The 10611-nt window shown below is 44.9% G+C and overlaps 1 protein-coding gene across 1 annotated transcript in view; it reads right to left on the minus strand.

The window, feature by feature from the left end:
- The window catches only part of ANKH (ANKH inorganic pyrophosphate transport regulator), a 170547-nt gene that overhangs the window by 56403 nt on the left and 103533 nt on the right, over positions 1-10611 (minus strand). The gene's annotated exons all lie outside the window — the stretch shown is intronic.

The raw sequence follows: 10611 nt of genomic DNA on the forward strand, positions 1-10611 counted from the left end.
TATATATATATATATATATGTATATATATATATATTTTGTAGAAAAATCTAGACAAGCAAAAGGATGAAAATCATCTACAATCTCATCCATCTTTCTGCCCAGAAGAGGTCACAGTTGACACTCTGGGTGCTGATCACCCAGTTGTTTTATGGGTGTTATGTGGTGGAGTATGCTTGGGTGTTTTAACACAAAAATGGCCTCACACTAAAAGGTTGTTGTTGAATCACGCGAAGACACGGGGATTCTTGGCCCCCGGAGGAGAAGAATTCAATCCGGGGCCAGAGACAAGGCTTGATAGCTCAGAGCTTTTGTGTAATAAAGTTTTATTAAAGTATAAAGGAGATAGAGAAAGCTTCTCCTAGGCATCAGAAGGGGGCAGAAAGAGTGCCCCCCTGCTAGTCTTCAGCTGGATGTTATATAGTCACTAGCAGTCTGTTAATGAAAGAAAGGAATGTCTTAAAACTCAGAATGGCACCAGGCCCCTCACCCATAAGATGCATTTTGGGATAATCTTGGCACCAAATGGTTTATCCTGGGCCATAAAATGATTAACTTGGATCTTGAAGAAGGGCAGATCACCATACAAATAGTTTTGTTTACATAGATTAGGGGAACAATATCTGAGTATAACATACTGGTTTGTCAAGTAGGTTCTGAGCCAAGAGGAGGAACCGACTTGAAGACGGAGTTCGGGGTAAACGCATAGTACATTAGCATAGCTTAAGACAAACGTTTCAGTAAGAAAAAGGCATTGGTTATCTCTAGGAGAATAGTTAACTTCAGGCGAAACCAGGTGTCATTATGGCAACACAGTATTTTAAGAGAAACCTCCTTTTAAATTTGTATAGAGAAGGAAAAAAATATCGCGTTTGTTTCCTCCTGCCGCTTAAGAGAGATAAAAATGTCTGACACTTGCAGGCTATTTCCTCTGTTTGGAGAGCCCTGGCCTTCCTGCCTGTTACCCTCTCAACACTACATACATACTCGTTTGTGAACCATAAACATCCTTTCCATAACATGCTTCTATATGTGATTGGTTGTACTGAATTCCTTTTTGCAGGTTTATTTAGTATCACTTGCTCAATCTCCAATTAGTATATATTTAGGTTGTTTCCATTCTTTTGATATTATAAAAGAATGCTTGATGGCTGGTTTGAAAGCTCAATGCCCGTGTAGTTGTTGTTTAGTTGCTAAGTCATGTCTGACTCTTTTGCGACCCTATGGACTGTAGCCCACCAAGCTCCTCTGTTCATGGAATTTCCCAGGCAAGAATACTGCAGTGGGTTGCCATTTCCTTCTCCTGGGATCAAACCTGCATCTCCTGCATTGGCAGGGGGGTTCTTTACCACTAAGCCACCAGGGAAGCCCTCAATGTCTGTAGGTATTCTTAATTATTTACTAAGAGAAAATTCCTATGTATTAATATGCCTTTTCTTTAATAAGTTTAATGGATCTACAATATTATGCTAGTTCCAGGTGTACAACACAGGGATTCAACAAAACGTGGCTTGTCAATAGAAATTTAAAGGTAGCTAGTCACTGTTTGTAATTCCTTTTGTTTCATTTTTCCAAGGAAGGCAAAAATTGTGGGGGATAGAAACTGTGTGTACAGTTTGCCCAGTGGAAAAATGCTGTCTCTGTGCTTTCCAAGTCCCTCCAATGTGAGGATTTGGGACCAGTGTGTAACTAGAACATAATGGGCTTTAACCGACAAAGGCTGAATGAGTGTGTACGTGCCGAAGGGTGAGAAAGGTAGAAAGAGAAAAATTCCATAATGTATGAACTAAGCACTGTGGCACTGCTGTGTGTGTGTGTGTGTGTGTGTTATTTGTCTACGACTCTTTGTGACCCCATGGACTGTGGCTCTCCAGGCTTTTCTGTCCATGGGATTCTCCAGGCAAGAATACAGGACTGGGTAGCCATTCCCTTCTCCAGGGCATCTTCCCAACCCAGGGATTGAACCTGGGTCTCCGGCACCACAGGCAGATTCTCTACCATCTGAGCCACCAGGGAAGCTCCCTGACATTTTAGTAAAGGTTAAATAAAATATTGACTATTTCCTACCTCACTGATACAAAGTTTAGACCATACAGGAAAACAATAATCTTTGTGTTTTCATAGGGTTTTACATAGTGCTCTAATAGTAGCGTTCCTGCTGTGTTCACTCTTTCATTAATATGAATATTTATACACTTGAGAAGTGCAGAAGCTGCTTTAAAATCAGAAAGGAGGTCAAATGCAGTGTCCCTCTTACTTTTTGTGAAACAATCAGAATCCCTTTCTCCATTTCAAAGTGTGGGGGACGATTTGTTACTACTTGTTATTGTCATTGTTCGGTCACCAAATTGTTTCTCTTTGTGGGTTTATTACCATATTAATTGGTAAAAAGAAATAATTCTCCATCTTTTGTTGGGATTAGCCTGGAATTATGAGAATGTGGCGGAGAAGGCAATGGCACCCCACTCCAGTACTCTTGCCTGGAAAATCCCATGGATGGAGGAGCCTGGTGGGCTCCAGTCCATGAGGTCACTAAGAGTCGGGCATGACTGAGCAACTTCACTTTCACTTTTCCCTTTCATGCATTGGAGAAGGAAACGGCAACCCACTCCAGAACCCTTGCCTGGAGAATCCCAGGGACGGGGGAGCCTGGTGGGCTGCTGTCTATGGGGTCGCACAGAGTCGGACACAACTGAAGCGACTTAGCAGCAGCAGCATGAGAATGTTGAATCAAGCATGCTCTTCAGGATGAAAAAAAAGATATTTAAATGCACAAATGGAAATCCCAGTGGGAGTGACGTATGAGTAAGTGATTTCAAGAGGCAGGGGGCTAAGATGACTGAGTCATACAGAAAACAGGGCTGGTGAGGGAGGCAAATGCAGGAGGGGAGATCTGAATCCTCCCAGGAGGAACAGAGGTGGAAATCAAAAGGCGAACCTCCAGGTGAGCCCAGGTGTCAGGGGTGGAGCATGGTGGGGCCAGCAGAAGAGGAAGGGAAATCCAGGAGGGAGGCTGGCACTTGGCAGAAACAGCAAAGAAGGGAGAAGTGGGATTAGTTATGGCCAGGGACCAGGGAGGCAGCTGTGATGTCCTGCTTGGATCAGAAGGTACGAAGGTGACCTGACCCTTTGAGGCAGGGAGGGAGACCTCCAGCCCCACTTTGCAGCGAGGTGAGAAATGCATTCAGATCCGAGATGAGCCGCTGAAACCCGAAGCTGGGATGCAGATGTTACTGAACCACACACACAGCTTACTGTGAGTGCTGAGACTTGGAAATCATGGTCGCTGTTGATCTGTACATGCCTTTTCATTGTCGGTCAAGTTCATTGTGTGGAGATCCCCAGAGAGATGTCCAGATCCTGCCCCCTTGCCCTTCCTGGTGGAGGCAGCTGCAAATGGTAAAGGCAGCCACGCTGGGCAAACAGAGCCATGCCAAGTGCAGGAGCCCAGGGATGGCTATGAATAGCTCAGGAACTAAAATTCCCTGGTAAAGGTTAGAGCTGATATAAATGCCAGCTGAGCGGACCTGACTGGATGGCCAAAGTGGGGACCTTGAGACTGGAGAAAGGCTGAGATTCAGAGGGGGATGTATGGGTTGACCTCTGTCCCCTCACAATTCATTTGTTGACTCCTAGCCCTGAGGACCTCAGAAGGTGACCTTATTTGGCATCAGGATCATTGCAGGTATAATTAGTGAAGGTCGGGTGACCCTGGGGCTTCCCTGGTGGCTCAGATGGTAAAGCATTCGCCTTTAGTGCAGGAGACTCGGTTCAATCCCTGGGTGGGGAAGATCCCCTGGAGAAGGAAATGGCAACCCACTCCAGTATTCTGGCCTGGAAAATCCCATGGACAGAGGAGCCTCGTGGGCTACAGTCCATGGGATTGAAGAGTTGGACATGACTGAGCGACCAAGCACGCACGTGCAGGGTGACACTGAAGGACAGTGGGCTTCCAACCCACGGCAACTGGTATCCTTCTAAACGGGGAATTTGGAGACCTACAGAAATGTGCAAAAGGACAAGCTCACAAGACCATCAAGGGAGAGATCAGGGAGATGCCTCCTCAAGCCAAAAGACACTAAGACACTACATATCACAAACCCCCAGAAGCTGGAGAGGGGCCTGGGACAGGTTCTCGGTCATGGCCTTCAAAGGAACCAACCTCACCACCACTGCCTCGATCTCCCAGCCTCCAGACTGTGAGACTACGCACTTCTGCTGTCTGTGGTGCTTTGCTAGGACAGACCTAGCAAACTCATACAGGTGGCTTCTAGAGAGAATTCTTTTCCCATGAGACTGTAGGATAGCAGCCAGAGAAGAAAGGTTGTGTGAGTTTGAGAAGCTGTGAGCAGAGCGAGCAGTTGGCTCATGTGGTCTGAGTGTATAGGGGTCAGTATAAATCAGTTTTTCTACTTCTATGAATATACCTAAGTATTGCCACTGTTGCTGGTTGCTGTTAAGTCATGTCAGACTCTTTTGCGACCCCATAGTCTGTCGACCGCCAGGCTTCTCTATCCGTGGGATTTCCCAGGCAAGAATACTGGAGTGGGTTGCCGTTTCCTTCTCCCATGACATCTTCCTGACCCAGGGATCGAACCCAGGTCTCCTGCATGGCAGGCAGATTCTTTACCGTCTGAGCTGCCTGGGAAGCCCATATCTAAGTATACCAATTTATTAGAATATTTGAACTAAAATGTTAAAAACAGTGCCTTTACGCAGAGCAATGAAGAGCAAACATCTAAAGTTGAAGAGAGTCTGCAGGACTGCTGGGTGCTGAGCTCAGCCAAAGCTCTGATTCTGCCAGGACGTCCCCCGCCTCCTCGTTTTGTTCAGACTGCAGCTCCGGGGTCCCCAAGTGCCAGGGTACTTTAAGACCAATGGGCCTGAGGAAGCTTTTGCTTCTTTTTACTTCCTGTCCTCTTTTAGCTACTAGAGGAAAATTCTGGAGGCCACGGAAAGAAGCTTTTCTTCCTGTTTTTCTTCCTTCCTTTTAATCCTCGCCTATGCGGTAGAAGAGTCTGATTTTAACTACAAAGGTTGTTTCCACCCTGGGAGTTGGGAATGCTCAATTCCAGCAGCTGTTTTTCACCTAATATCCCCTCACCCTCCCCTCTGTTTCCCAGAGCTGTTTCTGGCTGGAGCTGGAGGCTGGGGGTAATTTGTTTAAAGTGCTTTGCATCGAGTCTATAATTACCAGGCTAGCTGCCTTCATGACACTTAGTAACCTTCAACTTTTATAAACGGCCTTACTAAGACTGTTCTGAAATAGCCTATATTCCTTATGAAAAGTAGAACATTAGAAAGAGAAATTAAGTGAGGCTTTTGAATAGATGTAAATGGATTTCATGGCCTGGCTGCAGCAAGAGGACACGGACTTGACCTATTTACAGGTATTTGAGCTGCGGAAACAGGAAAACAGGAGGGGCCGTCATTCAAATCCCTAGCTCCTCCTACCTCAGCCCACTGGAGTGGTGGACCCTCCCAGAATCAGTGGTTCCCAAACTTGTTCAACCAGAGTAACCAGTGCTTGTTGCAATATGCCATGAAATATTGGTATTAATCAAAACAAGTCTCATTACCTAAAATTTTCCCATGGGAGTTGACGAAAAAGCCTTCCTCCCATTTTAGGGAAAGGTTAATATGTGCATTTCCGAGAGGCAAATTTGGGAACCCTTGTTGCTGTTGTTCAGTCGCTAAGTTGTGTCCGACTCTTTGCAACCCTATGGACTGCAGTACACCAGCCTTCCCCATCCTTCACCATTCCCCGAAGCTTGCTCAAACTCATGTCCATTGAGTGGTGATGCCATCCAGCCATCTCATCTTCTGTTGTCCCCTTCTCCTCTTGCCTTCAATCTTTCCCAGCATCGGGGTCATAATTATATACATTATATATATGCTACATATGATAGCACATAATACAAGTGATAACATATAATATATATTATAGTATAGAGAACTGTACTCAATATCTTATAATAACCTATACTGGAAAAGAGTCTGAAAAACAAATATATGTACAACATTCACTTTTCTGTACACTGGAAACTAATGAAGTGAGGTGAAAGGCACTCAGTCGTGTCCGACTCTTTGTGACCCCAGGGACTATACAGCCCATGGGATTCTCTAGGCCAGAATACTGGAGCGGGTAGCCTTTCCCTTCTCTAGGGGATCTTCCCAACCCAGGGATCGAACCCAGGTCTCCCGCATTGCAGGTGGATCCTTTACTAGCTTAGCCACAATACCTCAATAAAAAAAGACTCGATTGAGTGGGTAATGTAATAATTTATTGCATGATTTCTGCTTCTCTCTAGAGAACAAGCCTTACGCCTGAAATCCCAGGATATAGGCCAATATTTTCCACGTAGGAAGTGTTCAGTCTCTATGGATGGAATAAATGCATGAATCCATAATCCTGCCAAGAAGTGAGTGTAGCAGGCTGATGGCTACAGTGTCCTCAACTCTTCTCTCCTTCTTACGTCCCTACCCTGCATGTGATTTTGTAGTTCCTCCTGTCAAAAGTTGAAGTCAATTTCCCTACTCCTGGAACCTGGGCTGGCCTGTGACTTGTCCTGCCCAGGAGCGTGCAGTGGCAGTGAAGTTGAGCCGCATCTGATTTTTGGCCCAAGAGACCCTGTGTGTCTCTATCCATCGCTGGAGGTACGGGCACAGCTGTTTAGGCAAGCTCGGGCTGGTGGAGGAGGATGAGAGGCGATGTGGAACAGAGCTCAGCTGTCCACGGAGCCACCTGGACCAGCCTACTGTTACCTGACAGATCCTGGTGAGCCCACCAAGACCGGCAGAGTCTCCTTTGGATTCAGCTGACCACAGAGGCATAAACATGGCCAAGTGCAAAACAGCCACCCCACCGACCTATGGTCTAGTGAGCAAGAATGAAAGCTTGTCTTGTGAGTCAGTGAGTACCGAGGTGATTGCCACACGGCAATAGATCATGAGACTATACAGACCTGCCTGTCCATTCCTACCACCCTTGCTGGTTTAAATGATACCAAGTTGTCCCAATTTACTCTTTACAGGATTGGTTTATAATCCATGAATAATGGACAGCTTTGTTGACAAGGGAACAAGGACAAACAGAGTCTCTTGAGAAACTGTAGAAGCACAGGAAACTGTACAAGTTTTGTTCCTCTGAGCTCTGCGGATTGCCTGGACTCCTCTGTGGCATGGAAGAGGGCTTGCAGATCACTGGAAGGAGTAAGTGTGGAAAGAAGTAAATAAATCCACAGCAGTGGTTTCTACCTCTGTGTGAATTAGGAGGCCAGGCCATACTATAATTTCCACGCATGTGAAGTTGACTTGGACCCAATGAAACCAAACACAAGGTTGGCAAATTTTCCTCTCTTTCATAGATAAACAGGGAGAAACAGGAAAATATTTGACCCCTGGGTTAAACTAAGGTCTGGGGCTGGCAAATCTCATGACTTGCATTTTTATAAAATGGAGTCTCATAGATGAGTTCATGACTAGGGTAGCGGCTACAATTTAGCTTAAGTAAAAGTATTAGTCACTCAGCCATGTCCAACTCTTTGGGACCCCCATGGGCTGTAGATTGCCAGGCTCCTCTGTCCATGGAATTCTCTAGGCAAGAATACTGGACTGAGTTGCCATTTCCTTCTCCAGGGGATCTTCCCGACCCAGGGACTGAACCTGGGTCTCCTACATGGCAGGTCGATTCTTTACAGTCTGAGACACCAGAGAAGCCTATAATTTAGTTTAAAAGGGACACTTACTGGCAGTTGCCCAGCAAATGACAAGAACAAAAAGCCAGGAATACTTTCAAGGCTCCTGCAATTTGGGTTTCTTGAGCCAGGCCACAGGTATACATAGAACAGACATCAACTTTTCGGCCAGTGGATTTCTCGATTTCAAGTCTGTCCGTTCGACAAGTTCCAAGTGTCTACTTCTCTGACTAATTGTATAAGGTTTGGGGCAGGAAATTTTCTGGAACCATCTTTTCCTCAGCATCTCCCCCACAAATTCCTGGGGAAGTGCCTGTCTGGTCAGTGAGAATCTCCCCAGTCATGTCAGGGGAAAGCCACCACCATGTGCAAAACTCCAAGGATGGGAGAAGATCTGGCTCAGCAGCTGGCTCCAAAAAGAACAAGAAATCAGAGAAAATGAATATGAAACACACTAGGAAAAAACCTTATTGCAAATGTAATAGGCAAATGCAATAAAAAGGACCTAGTGAAAGATTTCTCTTTTATTGGGACAAACACAAAAACCCTACAAAGGATGACCCTACAAAGCAGTTTTGGGTCCTCTCTGACCTAAGTCTATAACATCTTGCTGTAACCCACCAGTGGATGTCCAGATATAATACCAGGTAAGTGAAGGAAAGGAGAGACATCTGAAACTGGGTTGCTCAAAGCTGGAGACGCTCATTTGAAATCTCTTCCAAGTAAGAAGATCCTGCAGGAACTGGTAGATGACTAGTAGACACTGAAAAGTTTGAAATGTCAAAGTTCATCCAAATTGGGGGAAAAAAACTCTAAGAGATCATTCTGGGAATGATGATTTCTCCAATGGGAAATACACAATTTTTGGAAAGAAAAAAATCTCAGAGTACTTAGCTAAGGCATTAGTTCATAACCAAGGAGACTATGCAGAATGACAAAATATATTCAGCTTTTCTAAGCAATAAAAATTTCTTTAGCGACCATAAAGTTAAAAAGCAGTAATCAGAACATATAGATCTGCCTTGTTGTTAAGGCTGTATTAAACATACTTATATGAACGTCTGTTGGATCATTGAGAAAGCAAGAGAGTTTCAGAGAAACATCAACTTCTGTTTTATTGACTATGCCAAAGCCTTTGACTGTGTGGATCACAACAAACTGTGGAAAATTCTTAAAGAGATAGGAATACCAGACCACCTAACCTGCCTCCTGAGAAATCTGTATGCAGGTCCAGAAGCAACAGTTAGAACTGGACGTGGAACAACAGACTGGTTCCAAGTTGGGAAAGGAGTACATCAAGGCTGTATATTGTCACTCTGCTTATTTAACTTGTATGCAGAGTACATCATGCGAATTGCTGGGCTGGATGAAGCACAAGCTGAAATCAAGACTGCTGGGAGAAATATCAATAACCTCAGATTTGCAGATGACACCACCCTTATGGCAGAAAGTGAAGAGGAACTAAAGAGCCTTTTGATGAAAGTGAAAAAGGAGAGTGAAAAGTTGGCGTATAACTCAACATTCAGAAAACGAAGATCATGGCATCTGGTCCCATCACTTCATAGCAAACAGATGGGGAAACAATGGAAACAGTGAGAGACTATTTTTCTGGGCTCCAAAATCACTGCAGATAGTGACTGTAGCCATGAAATTAAAAGACGCTTGCTCCTTGGAAGAAAGATATGACCAACCTAGACAGCACATTAAAAAGCAGAGACATTACTTTGCCAACAAAGGTCTGTCTAGTCAAAGTTTTGGCTTTTCCAGTAGTCATGTATGGATGTGAGAGTTGGACTATAAAGAAAGCTGAGCCCCAAAGAATTGATGCTTTTGAACTGTGGTGCTAGAGAAGATTCTTGAGAGTCCCTTGGTCAGCAAGGAGATCCAACCAGTCCATCCTGAAGGAGATCGGTCCTGGGTGTTCATTGGAAGGAGTGATGCTGAAGCTGAAATTCCAATACTTTGGCCACCTGATGTGAAAAGCTGACTCATTGGAAAAGACCCTGATGCTGGGAAAGATTGAAGGCAGGAGGAGAAGGGGAGAACAGAGGATGAGATGATTGGATGGCATCACCAACTCAATGGACATGAGTTTGAGCAAGTTCCGGGAGATGGTGAAGGACAGAGAAGCCTGGTGTGCAGACCATGGGGTCACAAAGAGTCAGACACAACTGAGTGACTGAGTTGAACTGATAAATTTGTTTTATTTTATATAGTTGTCACTGAGATGTAACAACAACAACAAAAAATGCCCACTGGTATCAAAGGCCCTCCAAGGGACCCAGGGACAGCTGCAGGGCTAAGTGCCTAATGCCCTCTTTGCTGGTCCTCTTTCTGCTTGGCCCTTCCCTGCTCTCCTTCCCTTTTGTTCTTCCTCCCCCTTGGCCATCTGTGTTGTTTAATGGGCTCTTCCATAGTCTCAGGCTGCACATCTCCTGTGCTGGGTTACCTGCCCCAACCTGAGCATCAGACATCCACCTGGTACTTGTGACATTCAACACTGAACCCTTTTTCCTGCTTTATTATCCCCTATTTATAAATGTATGGTGGCTGTGTGCCTCCCACATCTTCCCCCACCAACCAATAGCCCCTTGTCTTGCCTTCTCCACTGTCACTGTGCTCGCTCAAATCCACTTTTGACTCCTTCAACTTTGACTCTGGTTTACTTCTACCATCTTGCTTTTCTTTTTAAAAATATTTATTTTACAGTAGGTTCTCATTAGTCATCTATTTTATACATAGTAGTATATATGTATATGTATATAGTAGTATATATGTATACATATAGTATCAGATCAGATCAGATCAGATCAGTCACTCAGTCATGTCCGACTCTTTGCGACCCCATGAATCGCAGCACGCCAGGCCTCCCTGTCCATCACCAACTCCCGGAGTTCACTGAGACTCACATCCATT

The sequence above is a fragment of the Bison bison genome, unplaced genomic scaffold (assembly GCF_000754665.1).
Source record: "Bison bison bison isolate TAMUID 2011002044 unplaced genomic scaffold, Bison_UMD1.0 scf7180017864440, whole genome shotgun sequence".
NCBI lineage: Eukaryota > Metazoa > Chordata > Mammalia > Artiodactyla > Bovidae > Bison > Bison bison.